Genomic DNA, 18,869 nt, shown 5'->3' on the forward strand with positions numbered 1-18,869 from the left:
TAGGGTTTAAAAGTTTAAGAACAGCTCAGTAAGGAACCATAAACAGAAGTAAGCTCAGTAAAGAATTTTAGCATTGCTAAATTCAAAATGTGAAAAAAATTCCAAATCAAAGTGAAATTGGCTGTCTGAACTTCACAGAATAAATAAGAGAATACAAAAATTAATTAATTCCACAGGTGAGACAATATACCTGACATTTAAAAATTCTTTCATTTTGAAGACTTTATGGTTTTAAAACATATGAGCTAACACGAGACAGTGTTATACTAGAAATTTAGTGAGTGTTCTTCCACTTAAATGAACAGAAGATGAATTTAAAAACATTAAATGATATTTCTTGATATGTAATATTACCACTGCAAGTTTAAACAAAAGTCAAGGTGCCCTGATCGTGGCATTCTATAGTCTTTGATTTGTGACGCAGTTTTTAGATAATTTAACAGCCAGAAATTGTTTAAAAGAGAGACAGAGAAACTGCTAGTATATGTACCAATTTGTATTCTCTGTCTCGGACCTCATAACTTGTTCCCGTTCCTGTGTGACAAGCATTGATGGGAATGCTTGTGACGCGGTTTTACGCTACACTGAAACAAAACCTTTGACGGTATTTTTCTCCCAACTACAAGTTATTTACACAACACCATTCATTTTCCCCATTAAATATATTTTGACATTCTAGGAACAAAAATAACAAGAGACCACGCTAGTGCTCTTAGGGACACGGCTACTTCTAATCCAAAAATTTTACATTGAAAACATCTTGCCACTTAAGGTGAGAGGCAAACTTTGCAGAATACAACTCACAAGAGTTTCAATACAGTGCTCCCGCTTCAATTCAAGCAGAGGACACCTCTGGTCTCTCTCCTGAACTCAGCTTTGGGATGGCTTCAGAGACAGGGTGTAGAAACACAATGTGATCTTTAGCCTTGGGATTTCTAACAGTCACAATCACACATCAAAAGAAGTAAGCCAAACTAATTTCAACATAAAATGAAAGAAATGTGACACAGTGTTTGTTGAATGCTGGTTGTACTCCTCTTTGGATCATGTGGTGCCTCCACCCCAAGGCATCTGGGAAAGTCCTGTGGGAGTGCATTACAGACCCTGCTCTGAACATAACTCATGCTCGTTGTCTGAGATTTGATTTTAGCACTAGTCCTCTATGAGTCTTCTCTTGTCTCCTCTTTGTCTGTGTGTAAGACTCCCTGGCCTTAGAGGCAGCACTGTTTTCCAGAGCCGGGATTTTCTGTTCAGATGTAACTCTTTTCACAACTGGGGAGCATCAAAAAAGAAAGTGGTTCCTTTTCCCCTATGTGTATGTAGGGGCTAAGGGGCCATGCATTCCCACCTTAATCCAGCTGTTTCTGTAATGATGACAGGAGCACCCTCCTGTCAGCCTGTTGTATGAACTCTCATTCCTTTCTCAGATGGGTTAGTGGGGCTGGACTGATAGCACGTAGGCTGGAGGCCTGCAGTCCCAACTACACCACCTAAGGCAAACTGCATGCGCTGCATTTATCCGTATTAATGGTGGTAACAGCCTACTTGTTCTCTCTTTTTGTCCTTCCTCTCTAGGTCCACACCTTACTCCAAAGGAAGGAGTAACCTCCATTGAACTTGTCTGATCTGCTGCAGTCTCTGATCAAAGCCATACAGTCACCTTGGCTTCCCTCCCTTTGTTTTCCCTGCCCCACATCTGGTTATTCCTACTCTAACTTCCGTGTTTTACCTGGGATTACAGCAGAGAATCACTTCGCCTAGGTGTTTTCCTGAACAGTGGTAATCACTGAAAATATGTCAAGACACATAAAATTCACAATTTTCAGTTTATTCTAGAGATAATTTTTACCTTATTTTTTTTTCTTCTTGCAGTTTAGAGATCCCAGATTCCTTCCTGTAGAGCCTATTAGCACCCAGTATTTTCTCTGTGCAAGGTGAATTTAGAGCACTTTATATAACCTTTCAGTCTCTTTCTCAGCAGAAAAATTAGATATCTTGAAGCTTGCAAATGCAAAGCATTTCCTCTCTAGCTTGGGAAATATGTATGTATACATATATATCTCTATATACATACATACAAATATATTTAATTCCCGTTTGAATCTTTCAACATCTTTTTTGAAACATAGACACATGTCCATCATAAAGCCAGTGCTGTAGCTTCCTACTTTGTGATTCAGTGATTACATTAGCTATTTTGCAACAGCTTGGGATTTGGAGCTCACTTTGAACTGTTTATCCCTAAGACTGCTACTACTTTTGGAGCCATTGCTTGCCAGATCCGCTGCTGTGAAAGTCTGCCACCATTCTTATTCCCTGTTCATCTCACTGCATTTGTCTGTATTGAAATGCATTTTCTTTGGCTTGACCAGTTTACCAAGCTGCATGTATCACTCTGACTTTTTTGCCCTTGTTAGTGTTTCTGTCTACTTTTCCATTATCTGGAAAGGTTGCCAGTAATCACTTCATGAGTATAAAATGAGCACTGAACTTCAAATAAACATACCTACAGTTTAGAAGCAATTTTATATGTTTGCATTCATTTTGTATTTACTCCCAGATTATTTATGAATAATCTGAACAGCACAGGATGACTCAACATGACCTGTAACATGACAACTTCTCTGTATGTGACTTCTCAAGACCTCTGAGACCTTTGCAATTGCTCTCCCACAGGGCTCATTTTTCAATTAAAACACTACTTATCTCTGTAAAATTTCTGTGTATTGTCAATTACAGAATCACAGAATCATCTAGGTTGGAAAAGACCTTGAAGATCATCTAGTCCAACCATTAACCTAACACTGACAGTTCCCAACTACACCATATCCTTAAGTGCTATGTCAACCTTACTCTTAAACACCTCCAGGGATGGGGACTCCACCACCTCCCTGGGCAGCCCATTCCAACGCCTAACAACCCGTTCTGTAAAGAAATGCTTCCTAATATCCAGTCTAAACCTTCCCTGGTGCAACTTGAGGCCATTCCCTCTTGTCCTATCGCTTGTTACTTGGTTAAAGAGACTCATCCCCAGCTCTCTGCAACCTCCTTTCAGGTAGTTGTAGAGGGCGATGAGGTCTCCCCTCAGCCTCCTCTTCTCCAGACTAAACACCCCCAGTTCCCTCAGCCGCTCCTCGTACGACATGTGCTCCAGACCCTTCACCAGCTTCGTTGCCCTTCTTTGGACACACTCAAGAAATTCAATGTTCTTTTTGTAGTGAGGGGCCCAGAACTGAACACAGGAATCGAGGTGCAGCCTCAAAAAAAATTAAACTCAGCCTCAAAGAATGATAGCTGCAGTGATGAACAGCAGTAGTTTTGATCAGAGACCTGCTGGCCATAGAAAAATACTGGTTATGCCTAGTAATTGCTATCCTGTAATAGTACTAATATAAATCTTGTATCAGTTTTTACATTCTGATACTCTGGTTTGTTGATAAGGATGTTAAAATTACACAAGCCACATAAAAATTTTTTCTCAGTGTCCTTAGCCTTGCTAAATAGAAATTATCCCTGTCTTTGGCTCCCTTATTAAATTTGTAGACTTCAGAACTTCTCATCCATAGTACTTCCTCCTTTTCTACTTGTTAAATATTGTTTTATTTTTAAAAAATCTCTAATTTTTGCTTTCCTTTCATCAGAGACAGATTGACTTTAAGCAAATTTGTCATCTTTCTTGACTGGAAATGGCAAACTTTCTGGTCCTCTGACAAGTTCCTCTGGAAAAAAACCTCAGTTTTTGTACCAATCTTTCTCCTCAGTCAGTTTCACATGATGTTATCTTTAAATTTGGGAAATCAGCCTTTTTGAAGTGTCAGATATATTACTGGTTGAGGTTGTTTTCCATTTTACTGTATTAAACCTACCAAGGAGGTGAAATCTGGTACATCAGTGACCCCTGGTTGTAGTCCAGCGATTCATTTTATTCATACTGAAATTCATAACTGAATGTTCCTATTGCCAAAAAAAAAAACCAAACCCAACCTTTTTGTGCCAATCCGTATTTTGTGAGATCTCCAACAAGTACATGCTAACTGAGTATCTTTCTGTAAGCTGAACACTAAGATGTCAAATGTCCTAGTTGTGAATCTGGCGTGTGTGATGGATCCCAGACAACACCTTCTTCAAGCTTTGCTAGTTAAAGCATCGATCAATGCCTGCTCAGCCTCCTGTGGTTCCCAGCCAAGGCAGCTGGACAGCTAGGGCCAGGGGAATGAGGAAAAGTCAAGAGAGCAGCACCCAACCTGAGCAGCTCAGCCAGGAGCAAAGGTGACAAGAACCTCCCTAGAAGGCAGCCAGGGACTTCTGGCAATGCTGACGTTATCCAGGTACCTGACTTTCCACTACTTTGCCATTTGTAAATACAGATTTTATCATTACTTCCAAGCCACTCAGCTCAGAGACTTCAACAATGACAATTACATGCAATTTTGCCTCATCCATTAGTATCTGATTATTTTCCTCCTTACCTGATTTTCTGCCATTGTCCTCAAAACAACTGAGAAATGCCTCTGTTCATGTTTTTTAACACACTAGTTCAGCCTATTCACAACAGCTTGAGTTGGAGTTCAGAGCACTCATCTCCCCTTGCATCGGTGGTTTAACTCACCACTGCTTGCTGCAGCAATTTCCATGCAGGAAGAGGGAGAGACAACAAGTCCCACAGCCCAAGTCCATACTAATTGGGTCAAATTTTAATGAGAGGCAGACAGGCAATACTACAAAAACCCAAGACCTCCATCTCCCCACTAACTACACATTTACTAGCTCATCCTTGGCTGTTGCTCAAAAAAGCTTTCCTCCTGTGACCTTCTGGTCTTTCCATTGGGGACCACCACCACCACCAGGATGAGCTTCCCACACAACCCACGATCATGCTAGCCACTTCAACGTTGCCACCCTCCCACCTTGACTGAGCAGCTGAACCAGAGCCAGAGCCTCGCAAACCATACAGAGGTCTGCACCAACAGCTTGGCTTTGGCCGCAGCAAGAAGTAAGTGACTTCCTTCAGGCCATGCAGGTGCCACAGCTGCAGAGGATCTTTAGTGCACTTAGGAAAGTTTTAATGACCCCATTCAGGCCTTTGAGATACACAGATATTAACTAGACCCAGATTTTTAAACTATCTGAACAATAACTATTACCCTTTTGGCAGAGTTTTATTTATATAGGTATTTCTAATATCTCTAACAACTTATTCTCTAACCGTACACAGACTTTTCCAGGAACAGCAGAGTAGACCAAGACTGAATTTCTGATGTAATAAACAAAAAATTCAAACATTTCAGGCCTTTTTTTTAAACATCATAAAAGAAGAAAGAAGGGCAACAAGCCCATTTCCTCACCTTTTGCAGATCTCCTTTAAGAAAACATGGCTTAGTCAGGCAACTGAACAAACACGCCACGAATATTATTTCTCTTAGACCAGAACCTCTAATGAAAGTGAACAGGAGGACTTTAGCTCATCCTATGTGGCTGGCAAAAATGAAATAAAACATGATCAGCAAAATGATCCCTTGGCATTCTCCCACCTCCTGCCCTAACTGCAAGGCAGCACTGCTATCTTCTGTACGTGTCCCTGGGGCTACACCAGGCACCTATACTGCTATTTATTGCTTACTGTCAGGCTATGAGAAGAATGGGTGGCTTTAACTTGAGAAAACAATTTATTTAGCATATATATAGTGGAAATGCATTCAAATGGGATAGAAATAAAGTCTAATAACTATGGCTTTCAGAAATCTAAGAGGTGAGGTTTTTTCACCAAAAAAATGTGACAACTTTGTGCCCAGATATTTATTGGAAAAGGACTGTCTAAACTATATTGTTTCTGGAATTAGGAGAATGTTTCAAAGTGCTCCCATTTAATTAGCTCACCTGAGAAAAGTATACAGCAGTTACAAAAATGTCCCAGTGATGCCCATGCTATTCTCTCCCTTCTTGAATGAATATTATTTAATTTCCCGCATCTCCAGTACAATGTTCTTACTCACTTCCTCCAAAACACCTGTGCTTGTGGGCTAAGAATAGGATCCCTACTCAGCACTGTCACAAAAGCAAAGAAGAACATCTGGGCTTATATGTCCCCACTACCTTCTGGCAAATGTTGTTCCACACATGCCCGTTTCACACTTTTTTCTCCCCAGCCTGCTGGGGGGTTCTGGTATCTTTTCACTGTCTTGCTCAGGGAAAACAGGGACAGCATGTTTGTCCGTAGGCACTGGAGGGGCAATTTTTAGTGGCTGCTAACTAGACCAGCTTTCCTGAGATGAGTGGTTCAGATTCATCCCTGGTATAACTCTGCTGACTCTAATAGCTTTTTAGCAGGGGTGAATTTAGCCCCATGTTTTTAGATGTGTGCATATTAGAAACAGAGTCATTTGCTACAAGGGAAACAGTCAACATCTTATTTGCATCTGTGCATATCAACAATGCAATTAGGGCAAACTTCTTTGAGAATTGGATTCAGATGGTAATTAAAGAATTGTGTTATGAATTTTAATTTGGCATTAGTGAAGTAAATTATTCTGTATTGCTCTGTTCTCACAGTTTGGGCAGAATACATTATGCTTTGCTTACTGAGACCTTTGAATTAAAAAAAAAAAAAAAAAAAGCCTAGTCCCTGTGTCCTTAGAATCTAATTGTGTGGAAGAAAATGAGTTACATAAAAAATTTGCCAGTGATTCAAAGTCAAACAGCAGCAAACATGATTCCTTTGATTCCCTCCCACAATTTGGGCACTAAGTTGGAAGGGTTGGGAAGGAAACTCTTCTAAGCAGCAATAATTTGTAAGATCTAATAAAAAAAGAAAGCACATAAAAATAGCTACTTTGAAAAGACAGTTGAGACAGAGACATTTTAAAAAATAATCAATGTCAACATCTGTATCACTGATAATGATATATGGCCAGCAGATATGACCTTAGAAATTCTGGGTGAACTTACAAAATTGCATAGTACCCTGACATACATGTAAGAGTGCATATAATGTTTTGAAGATCTGACCTCCTAAGTAGCCCAAACCCTAAGCTTTAGCTACTAACTTTTTTGCATTGCTATTGTGTTCAATAACTAGGTGCTGTTCTTCATGTCCCAGACTCTATGCTAGTAGTTGGCAGAGGGTGTTAAAGGAAGACTAGTAAGAACAAGGACAATGACAATTCTGGCATAACTATTTGTTGAATGGAAGAAATCTAGGTACATGCATGTGTAAGAAAAAGAAACATTGTTTTTAGTAGTTGTCAGAGTAGTATTTAATGGAGCCACTGAAAGTGAACTTCCTCGTGCAAGATGCTCTGCATGTTTGCAGTAAAAGATAATAATTGCTCACAGAATTTGCCCTCCAAGTAGACAAGACACAGGGCACAGTGTGGGAGGGGGAGGATGTTATTTCTCCCATATTATATGGCACATGAATCTCCTTTCTTCAACAGCGTCTCTCCTTTATCCAGGTCTCCGGGCTCCTGCATCAGCAGTGCCCAGGCACTCCCAGGGATTGGCGCAGCTAAAAGGTCTAGAAAAGACAAGAGGGAAAAAAAAATATGTTCAAACTTTCCCTTCAGTAAACAAGTGATCAGTCCCTTTAGGGACTGGGAGACATAGCTCCTGTTCCCAGCACCGCTGCTCCCCATCAGGATGCCCCGAGAGGGTTTGCACTATGAGGTGGGTGAGGTGGCAGGCCCCCCCTTGCTCCCCCACACTGACACCCCTCAACACTGACTGTGGCCTTCCTGACAGATGTTTGCCTAACTTACTCTTGATGGTTCCTGGTGACAGAATGCCACATTTTCCCTAGGCAGCCCATCCCAGTATTTTACTGACTTACTATTAAAGTTGTTCTTTCCTTGTATTTAACTGACTTCTTTCTTGCAGCAGTTTAAGTTGATCAGGCCTTGTTCTTTGACTAGTGAAAAAAATCTTCAGGTTCATTTCAAGTCAGTGAAGCCATGCCAGTTTCTACCAGCTAAAGGTATAAAACTAGAAAGAGTTTGAATTTTTTGTTACAGAGGAGAAGTGCAAATAATTTTGTGGTTGGGGTTTCTTGACAGAAAAAAATAGCATCTAAAATTCCAGGGCATCAAGCTGTCATACAAAGGGCCGTACTTTTAGTATTTCTCATTTAAACAGATGAAGAGCTAAACATTTCACAATGTGCTCTCATGAGAAGGAATTTCTCCATTATTTTACTTGTAGATTAAAAGGTTTAAGACTTAAATAATCTTTGGACAAGGTCCTGACCTCATGTTTGTATAAATGTGGACTTGTTCAGCTGAAGTCTATGGAGCTATATAAAAATAACACCAGTGTAAGAGAAGATCCAGCCCAGAATATGTCAGCATATTCTCAGCCCCATGATATTGCCCAGCACCAGCACCATACTGGCTGGCCCTGTATACTTCCAAGTGTCCTGACAGAGGTATTTGCAACTGCTGTTGGAGCGCTCAGATATGTGCTACAGTATGAAACAGATGGTAGCTCCATGTAAAATAATATATCCAAAGGTACCCACTGTAATAACCCTCCTGGTATTTATGTCTTTGAGGTGAGTTTACTACAGATGTTAGCCAGAGGACATACTAAGCTTATTCAGTGGATGTCTTTAGGGAAGGTAGATGTTTCACTCCTTTGGAAATCAAAAATATATTACATTTTCTTTTTTTCTTTCTGAGATCAGTGTTTACCTTCAGATGTTATGTGTTGGTTCATCATGCTCTGTGGATGCAAGCATGGGTGTTCCTTAATTTGCCAGCGAGGCGCAGCAAGTTGCAGTGCTGGGAAGGCAGTGAGTGCAGCACCCAGTCCGCTGTGGCTGCCACGGCGGGAAGGCAGAGCCCATAAGGGACAACAGCTTTTGTCAGCAGCACAGTGCAATAAAAATGACAGCAGTGGTAGTCGGTATCCAGCATGCCCAGCTTCCCAGTCCTAAATGCTACATAACATTAAAAAGTAACAACGACAAGAACAACAAACCTATGCTGTCCCTCCTCATTAACTTTTTAAAGCTTCTGCTCACTTTGTGGAATCACCATTCTATTGCATGGTCAATAATGTATGAAATGAAAAACTCCTGTCCACCCTGAGATGAAAAAAGCAGAGAGAGATTTACAGTAACTGTTAAGTGCTATTTTTGGTAGTCCCAAATTAAAACGCAATTAAAAAAAAAAAAAAAAAGAAAGAAAAAAAAAGAAAAAGCATAGAGACAAGAATATTAAATTAAAACAAAAAAGTGATCAAACATTTTAAAGACAGTTGCAGTGAGAAAGATATTATATTTTCTCTTTCTTAATTTCTTTTACTCTTTGTTACCTTGTCACAAGTGAGCCACAGGCTAGAGAGAAAGCAATGACCTTTTTATTTCCTCATTCCCTTTTTTAAATTAATTTATTGTTCATGGAAGATACTTGTCTCTGCTAGCCCCCAAGACCCAGAATTAGGAGTAAATGCACATCTTCTATCCATCCTCCCATCACTAGCAATCTCCTTGACCTATTAACCATCTTGCTGTTAGGCTCCGCTGAAGCATCTGTCCAGAGGCAGAACATGGCAGGATTTTTCTGACTGGGTTCTGCACTCCAGGGCTGGAGAAATACTTCACCCTATGTAATTAACACATTCATGTAGAGAATGGATAACGATGTATAAATATATTCCTAGCTCTGTCTTCCAAGGATTAGAAAATGCTTAGGGTTTGGCAGAACGGGCTAACTGAAAGAAGGCAAGTGGCATTTTCAGAAGCAGATTTACAAAAATAATGTGCTTAGCCATCATGGCATGCTGTCTGTCTCTGGTGTGACTTTCTGCTGCCACTGCTACTGAATTCTCTTGCAGAGGGAACAGCACTGACAGATCCACATAAACAGCATCTGCAAAATCTAATTTGGATAGGACTATCCCAGTGAAGCTTCCTGAAGTGGTGCTGAACCCACTCCTATTCCTGCTAACATGGCCTACTTCACTGCTAAGACTGCTGCCCCAGCAGCTCCAGCTTCAGCATGTGAGTTGGAAAATTTAATGTGGAATAGCATCAGGGAATGGCTTCTTCACCTCACAACAACTCACAGCAAATTGGTGTAATCTGTATTTCCAGCTACAGGAGTTTTTGAGCAGAATTAATTGTAAATGACTTCTAGCCTAGTTATAATCTAAAATACCATTTTATTTTGGCAGTAGAAAGGAACTGCACTTTCTGCATAAAGCCAATGCCTATAAAACAGAAGAAAGCAAAGCATGATCAGTGTGGTGAGCAGGAGATAAAGCAAGCTCCTTGGCACTGGGCAATGGCAGAGGAAGTCTGTTTCCTCCCTGATAGCTAGTCGAACATTGTTACCCTAAGCTGGGCTGGTTCTCCTCCCACCAGGCTGTTCATATACCATCTGTCCGTGCTGAAAATTATCAGGAGCATTATGTTGCGTCTTCACTTATTAAAAGGCTGAATGCAAACTTTCCAGAGCATACAGAATGTTACAGCTTACTGCACCAGAAACTTTATACCATTATGTCTAGCGAGGCCCCTGAGTCTCTGTTTTAATGCCTTGGAAATGCGACAAAGTAGAGCCAAGAAAGGGCAAAGTAAAACGTGAAACTTTAAAATCAGGATCCACAGTCTTTTCCCGTTTCCCTCCTTGTTTCACATAAAACTAGAAACAAAACAAATTTATACTCATATTGCATTTTTAAAGCAAGGACAGGGTAAAATCCTTCCCATGAGCATTTTGTCTGTGTTGCCTTTGAGGGGTGGAAAAGCCTTCAGAAGAAAACCATAGTTCCAGCACCTTTTCTTTTCCCTCAGGTCCCCCATCAAAACTGCTTTTCACTAAAATCTGAACAGAAAACCATCTTCAGATGCTGCCTAGATAAGAGGTAAAATGCAATTCTTGCTATTAATATTTAAGAATCACATATATCGCCATGTGTTAAAACACTCTATTACTACCACCAGTGTCTGCTTTCCTTTGATGTGCAAGTTGGCATTTCCTGCAATAATGAGACAACAATATGCTGACTTGATCCATATCTTAGATATTCCTACAACAAAGTTAGAAAATTGGCCATATTAGAATAATGCATATGTGAGTTTAGATTCAGATTTCCATGTGCACCTCCAGAGTGGACAGGGGAATATAGAAAGAGAACAGAAATTGCTCACTTTTGCTCACAGAACAGACAGCAAATGCTGGGCATGGGGCTGAGAGTCCTGGTATTCAGATCACTGCTTCAACAATTGACTCTTACTAGTATTTTGAGAAACATGTCTAGAATTCCAGAATTTAAATCTCTCACTATTGACCAGTTTCATGTAATTGAAAATAGGATATAAATTCAGCAAAATGCTTTTAGTAGCTCTTGAGCAACTTTAACAAGTGGGAATGGGTGAATATCAGTTTATTGCAATATATCACTGATCACTGTATTTTTAAATATTATGGAAAATAAACAACTGATCTCCCTCCTATTAAATAATCCTTTGAAATATTCTGTTCTATGTGAAGAGGTTATTTTATTTATTTTTATGGAAGACCAGATCCTATTCTTTATACATTTCACACACACCCCCAAAAAATTCGGAGAAGCAGACATAATTTAAAAGCCTTCTGTAGAATGAAAGAAATCTTGTTTTCTAAGTATTTTGTTATGGACTTCACAGAGGGATGATTTTCTCTGGTAAACTTCACAATGTCTCCAATTAAGGGTGAGATTTTAGAAGCCGTCCAGGCAGCATTAGGACAGTGCCTTTGAAGAACCTCACTTTTCTCTGTACAGGCATTACATATGTGATAGCCTTACTGGCCAAGCATGGCCCACGTAAGGCTCATCTTCCCTAAAGCCTTCAGTGCTCAGATTACCCTTCTCTGTTTATTTAATTTTTGCTTCTCACCCAGATCTGCCACAAAGTACACAAACATATGTCTTTCTAAGCCAGTCTCTATTATTTTATAAAACCCAGTGCAAAACATACAGGAATTGATTGTGGTAGCTGTCAAGCCTGCAAGTGATTCAAGTGTGTTTGCCCTTTCCTTCACTGCATTTTTGGGTGTTATATAAATAGAACAAGAAATGTAAAATGCAGGTTAAGTAAGTCATTCAACACTTCTGTTTTTTTTCTGATTTGTCTCCTGTTCTGGCACCTTTTTTGAAACCACTTTTTGTCCATCAGCTAACATTGGAATATTTGTGGTTTTGAAAGCCAAAACAATAGGTTCTGCTGTGTGTGTTATCATCTTTGTCAAAATCAAGTATTGAATCAGAACCAGGATCCATCCAGGTTCTTCAAAAACCATACTAGACACATTCCTCATTAGGCATCTGTTTATTCCAAAACACAAACACACAGGGGATAGAATTAGATAACACTTTTCTGGCTTACTAAATGGGTTAGACTTAGTAAATATGGTACTCGATTTTCAACTGATTCTACCATCTGTCAGCAAACTTATTGCTTTTAGCAGGGGTTTTTCTTGTGGTAATTTCTGGGATTTTTTCCCCTCTGTTCCTTTCATGAATATACATGCCTACAAAGTTTAAAGGAAAGTAATACAGAAAAATTAATTAATCCACAAAATCTGAATAGTACATGTTAGGTTATAATCAGAAGGTACAATGGGACTTGCAAATTGTTATTAACAAGCAGCACAGGAAAAAATAATCTCATGTGTGGAAGAAACCTCCTGTTATTTTCCAGGTGTGTCTAAATCCTGCAGTCAGCTACTGGGGTGAGTGGTGTGTGTGCAATGCACAGTGCAGCAACAACTGTGTGCCTGGGCAGAGACTGGTGTAAGAAGGACAAATAGCTAGAATGAGGCAAACCACACAGAAAATTGGCTAACTGGGACCCAATTTCATGAAAGTCTAAGCATAACATTTCTGCTGTGTTTTCATACTGAGAAAAAAAATAATTAATATACCTCAGGCCCATTCTGATGCTAAGTAGGGGCAGAAGTAAATCACGACAGCAAATTTAGTTCTGTGTAGTTGCCCTTCTGACTCTCTTGTAGTTCACTGCCTCCCAGACACTAGTATTAGAAGAAGTCACCCATAGAAAGGTTTCTGGCTGACACACCAGGTCCAAATCAGTCTTTGGAGATATGAACTTAATGCTGTTATCCCAACCAGAAGCAGTCTGGCACACCTTGTTAGTTTGCACATAGCACTGTATGGCAGTACACATTGTCCTTGAAGCTAGTATGGGCTCCACTGCTTTGAAGGTCCTACAACAAGCTCCACTGCATGGTGTAAATGTGTTGTTTCTACACTAGCAGCTGTCTCGCATTCCACAGGCAGTGTTGTGTTGCTGTTGAAGAGCTTGATGAATTTTCTTCTTGGAAAGAAATCTTGGCCTCATCCAACAGAATGGAAGCTTTTTTCATTATTTCCAGCAGGTTTATGTCTCACTTCTTGACATACACGTTGTATGTTTAGGAAAGGTACGAACTTTTGGAAGGAAGGGGTAAAGGAGAATGAAGACCCGGTCAGAGACACTGGTGATGGTGGTGGGTTTAGCAATGACTCTCTCCAAGGCATCCTTGGCACATCAGGATGTCCTTCTCCTCCTTAGGAGTCTCCAGCACCAGAACTGCATTGCCACCATCCCCCCTCATTTTCAAGAAGAGGCTGCTCTCAAGAAAGAGAGGGGACAACAGGGAGATCTTGTTCTTCTCCCAGTTTCAGCTGGTCCTGGTGTACAGTTTGTCAGACAATGCTGCTTTGCCTTTTTTTCATTCACAGTTTCAGGCCAAGTTTATCCCCCTGACCAAAATGACCTTTTTTGCCCAGGAATAAAACAAGAAGATGGCAAAACATAATTTAGCTGTAGACAGCTTATGCAGAGGAGTCAGTCTGCTGAGATATGAGGAATGATTAATGGCAGGGAAATGGATTTGGGGAGAAAAATAGCAGATAGTCAGAGATTCCTTATAGGCAGGTGCATCAATATATGCGCAGCATTAAGCACCATTGGAGCAGGAAAGCCCAGACCTTGTAACAATTCATACACTGTGCGATGAACAAAAGTACAAAAAGTAATCAGGAATGAGATAAAGGTTAGCACCAGGTATAAAACATCAATACAGGGGAGGAGTAGGAAGATTATAGAAATGATCATGAGACTGTAGAAAAATGATAAGAAAAGGCAAGGTGAAGAATGGAGAGAGGTTTGAATGAGATATAAGATAAATGGGAAGACATGTTTCATATACATAAAGGAACAAGAGATGACACAAGAGGTGGAATGAGAGATAGAAGGGGTAATATATTGTTGAAAGGGCTGACACTGTAAAAAATATTATTTATTTAAACCTATGTTCACAAAATGTGATGGAGAAATAATCAGATATTTATTTTCCATGAGAAGAAAATATACCATAATAAATCAAGGCTACATCCAAGATGAAGTCAATGAAAAGAGGACATCAGAAGGCTTAAATTGATTGCCAGCATCAAAGACCCATGCCTTATTCAGAAAAAAAGAGAGAAAGATAAATACAGATATATTAGCAAATGTACTGCATTAAAAAGTTTTTTAAAATATGAAGAAAAAAAAATCAGTGAAATAGAAGGTATCAAATTTAATGCCTGTACTTTTAAGAACGGATTTGATCTGACAGCAAAAACCACTCCTTTTATTCAAAACAACACTGGGAAAAGTAATCAGGTGAAGATAACATTGGATGAAAGTGCTGTCGGAGAAAATATTGGGGAAAACTTGCAAGAGAAAGCTATAGTGACAGTTCTTGTTTCAGATACAGCAAGCATCATAGACTCAATAAAGGCAGTAGACTGCGAACCTCCCAGCAGGATGTCATGGCCAAAAGAACTAATACAAACCATTCATGGGTGAACAGGGAAATAGAAAGTAGGGTTATGGGTATTAATTTACCTATGTAGTCAGTGGGGGCAAGAGCATTACTGGGATATGCTGTTTCTGCTTACTCCACCTACACTTATAGAGGACAGTAGAAGATTGGAGAGGGCTTAGATTGCAGGCATAAAGGTGCTGTGAGAAGTGAAGGACATTCACTGGAGTGAGGGAGTAGTGAGCAGCCTATTCAGAAGCTGAAATGAACTTTTCATACTACCTCTGCAGAGAAAAATTTCCGAGGGCATGAAGTTGTTTATCTTGCACATAGAAACATAACAGGATGCCATGGTTGGGGGCTGACATCAGTCAAATTCAAACTGGATTCAGACAGCAAATTCAGAAGTATATATTTTTCACAGCAATAGCAATTAACCACTAAAAATAAATGACCAGTGGTTGTGGACAACTCTTATCACTTGAATTCAAGACTGGAAGTCTTTCTACGACACATGCTGCAGCACAGGGAGTGGTAGTCTACACTGACCTAAGAACGGCTGGATAAAATTCTGTAGTTCAAGTCATACTGGGTGTCAAGCAAGGTGTTCCTTCCAGTGTGAAAATTTATAAATACATGAAATACCAGTCAAAATTCTGAAAGAGTTAATAAGCTTGCCACATGGCATCTGCTGACAGGAGATCATGGTGGAAAAGGAACAGTGTCTGTAACACAGTTCCCTGAAAAATGCTTGATGTAGTAGATTATTCTGGCAGGGAACATAGAAAGAATATTGGACTTCAGAGTGAATTAATGGGAAAGAGGATTATCGGAGAGTCGGAAGCTTTATTATTAGGGCCAAGGTTTGTTGTGTTTATTTATTAAAAGGTTGTTTAGTCGGGCAGTGGTATTTGATGATGATACCAGGCTTGGAGAGAGGCAGTCAATAACAAGGCAGAGTGGATTACAGTTGAAGCTGGTGCTGATATACTACAGACAGTGAATGAGATAGACAGATTAGTGTCTTGTAATTGATTGTAAAGAAATTTAAAGAGATGAAGGACTAAAAGGGAACAAGCATCCTCAGCAGGAATAGAAGAGGGGAAAAAAGCTAAAAGAGAGTTAAAAGTTAAATGCTAAGACCTTTGACAGTGTTTGTTGCAGTTATTAACAAAAATGTAGAAAAGTATAAATAGGCTTGAAAGAGAGAACCTTGAGAGGCATTTCAATGAGATCGTACCATAAGTCCTGAACACAGGTACTAAACCTATATCCTCATTAGCAACAAAAATGTTACAGCATCACTTTATGTAAACAGAAGCTGAAGAAATGTTGTCCAGTCTGCTTCAACAAATGCAGTAAATAGCAGAGATGTACTTGTGAGAGACATGGTTTCTATCAATCAAATGCTGATGTACAGACCTGGAGTGAAATCACAGACAGTTATAAGAAAGGTTAATGCAGAGTGTTTCATGATGGCTTCTCTCACCGGAAGAGTCTGGCCTGAAGAATAACAACCAGTTGAAAATATGCTAAGTAATATTTAGCATAGGTTTTAATGCTGGAAGGGTCTGTGGAGATCATACTCTGACTGCTTGTCACAGATTTCCTGGCAGCATCACCTTTCATCCAGTGGTTCTTTCCCAGCAATATTCAGCAGTCAAAAGCTGGTTCAAGGCTGAGGGTAGCCTGATGGTGGATTTCAGCTACAATCCTTCCTGAGATCCCGTACGCAATGTTTCTAAAAATTGGTATATTATGTTGCAAAGGGTAAGAGATGAGCATATCTGAGAAGAAGTTTTCCTTCTCATAAAAAAACACATGCCACAGGCTGGAGGTTAAATCAGAATGTAATTTAAATCCCTGCTATTTGCTGAGCACCCTTCCATCAGCAAACCAGGGGTGAAACCAGCCTGAAGTACCATTTCCAAACAGAAAGGATGAAGCCGGCACCTGCACTCCAGGTGTGTCTGCGGGAGAGAAGTGTACCTTCTCCAGGCATGGTCCCACCAGACCTACCGCAAACATTACCTGTGCCCTGGGTTGCCTGGTGGTGCAGAAGGAGCTCAGCCCTCACTGCCCTCTGGGCTGTTCCCCCTGCCTGGGGCATTGCACAGAAGTTAATTTAACCCCTTGTTGTGCTCCAGCTCATGGAACTTGCCTGTGTTTTTTCTTCCTATCAAACACAGATTTTGTTCTTGTTCAAATTATTTATCCCAGTGGACCTAAACTTTTGCTCAGTCCCCTGCTGAGTTCCTGAAAGATAATGAACTAACTGATTTCTGGGTAATTTATGCATAAATTTATATACTGAGCTGTAGTTTAATCAAACTCCTTTGCCTTGTGTAGTATAATAGCAATATCTAATGAAAACATATGAAGTATGTGTTTCATAATTACCTCAGACAGCTCATTTCGATTCGCTTCCTATTTAAATCCCCAAATTCCTATCTTCTTGCATTGTAAACACTTTCCTTCCTATCTCATCAATCTGAGTTATGTAAATGATGTGGGGGTGGAGGTACAATTAAATTTTTCCCTCAGTGTTATCAAAGGCCCTGTTCTCCCAGAAACATCTGACTTGGGTGCACACAAAATATGCTTTTATATGACTGAAAAACAAAGTTAACATTAAATAACAAATAATGGTCAGCGCCAGTACAGTGATATTACTGGAGCCAGGACATACAGACTTCTAGATTAATTACTTAGAAGACACAGACATTAGAAAACTGCCTTTGTGATACTATGTCAGAGACATTTAATATGAAATACATGCAGCACTATGGCCTCAACTCTACTCTCACTGAAGGCCAGTATCAGGAGTATCCACTTCGAAGTCAGTGGAGCTACAACAATGTAATTTGGTATTAGAGAATCCAGCACTGTTTTCTGAGGTCTGAGAAACAGATTTTTCATAGCAGAGAAGGAAAAGAAAATTAAATGCTAAAGTAAAACTAGGTATCAACTGTTTAGAAAAATTACTCTTCACCAGCCCAACATTATATTTCAACATCCACCTGCAGGGATGCAGTTACATTTTTGCTGCATCCAGCAATAGTGAACTTGTAGTTATGTGTAGTGGCATTAGGGAAAGGGCAAAGGAAAAGGTATCAGCATTGATGCCAAGTCAGTATAGAAAGAAATTGTGAATAGCTGACAATTTGCCATCCACGTAGTGTTCCTGCTTTGAAAGATTATTCTTTCCTGGAATTAATTTCAGGCATTTACAGTATAAGTGTCAGTTTGCTTCTTTATTATTTTTCCCGAAGACTACAAGTTGCACATACACCATCAATGAAATGTAGTTACCTCTCCGACAAAACTGCAAGAAAACGGTACAAAGCAATATGATACAAAAGCAGAAGATGAAGAGAGCCTAAACAAGAGAGTTGTGATAAGCACCGAGCAGTTGACATGTTTCAGCAGTTCTGTTTCATATACAGAGAACAAAGAGTGTTGGAGCAGCTTCTCAGTGAGTCTGAAGTGAGAGCCATTTACACCAGCTGAAGTCTGCCCCCTGCTCTCTAGACTGAGACAAATTATCTTATATTCAGAAAAAAAATCTGCTGAACCAAAGAGCAAAAGCAACATTTCCATAGGAGAAAGAAGGAAAAAGAGAATAAAAATTTGAGGTGTATGAGGTTTCAATTCTCAAGTGCAGGATTTTAAAATCCAGAGCTGCCTCCTCCTCCTCATACCTCCCTGATTTCTTTAATTGTGCCTTTTGCCCCCTTGTTTTTTTCTGAACATTGGATTACTGGCAGGTTATTTCCTTGTCAGGATCCACTCTTCATCTAGCTCCTGTGGTCAGTGTTTGTTCCTGCCAGGTCATGACATCACTATTCTTCATGTCACAAAATTGATCAACAGCTGCACTCTTCTACTTAAAAAAAAAAGAAGGAAAAAAAAGACCTCTGTATTCAGATCTTAGCAGGAATATGTTTACAGTAAACCACAGTTTTGCAGTGCTGGGAACAAGCAATTTGTGAAGGAAAAATTAACAACAGAGCATGGCAAAGCAGTTGTAAGGAGATTTTTATCAACTAAGTATCATCTAATTCTAAATTGGACAATTTC

Source organism: Strix uralensis, chromosome 1, assembly GCF_047716275.1.
Source record: "Strix uralensis isolate ZFMK-TIS-50842 chromosome 1, bStrUra1, whole genome shotgun sequence".
Classification (NCBI taxonomy): domain Eukaryota; kingdom Metazoa; phylum Chordata; class Aves; order Strigiformes; family Strigidae; genus Strix; species Strix uralensis.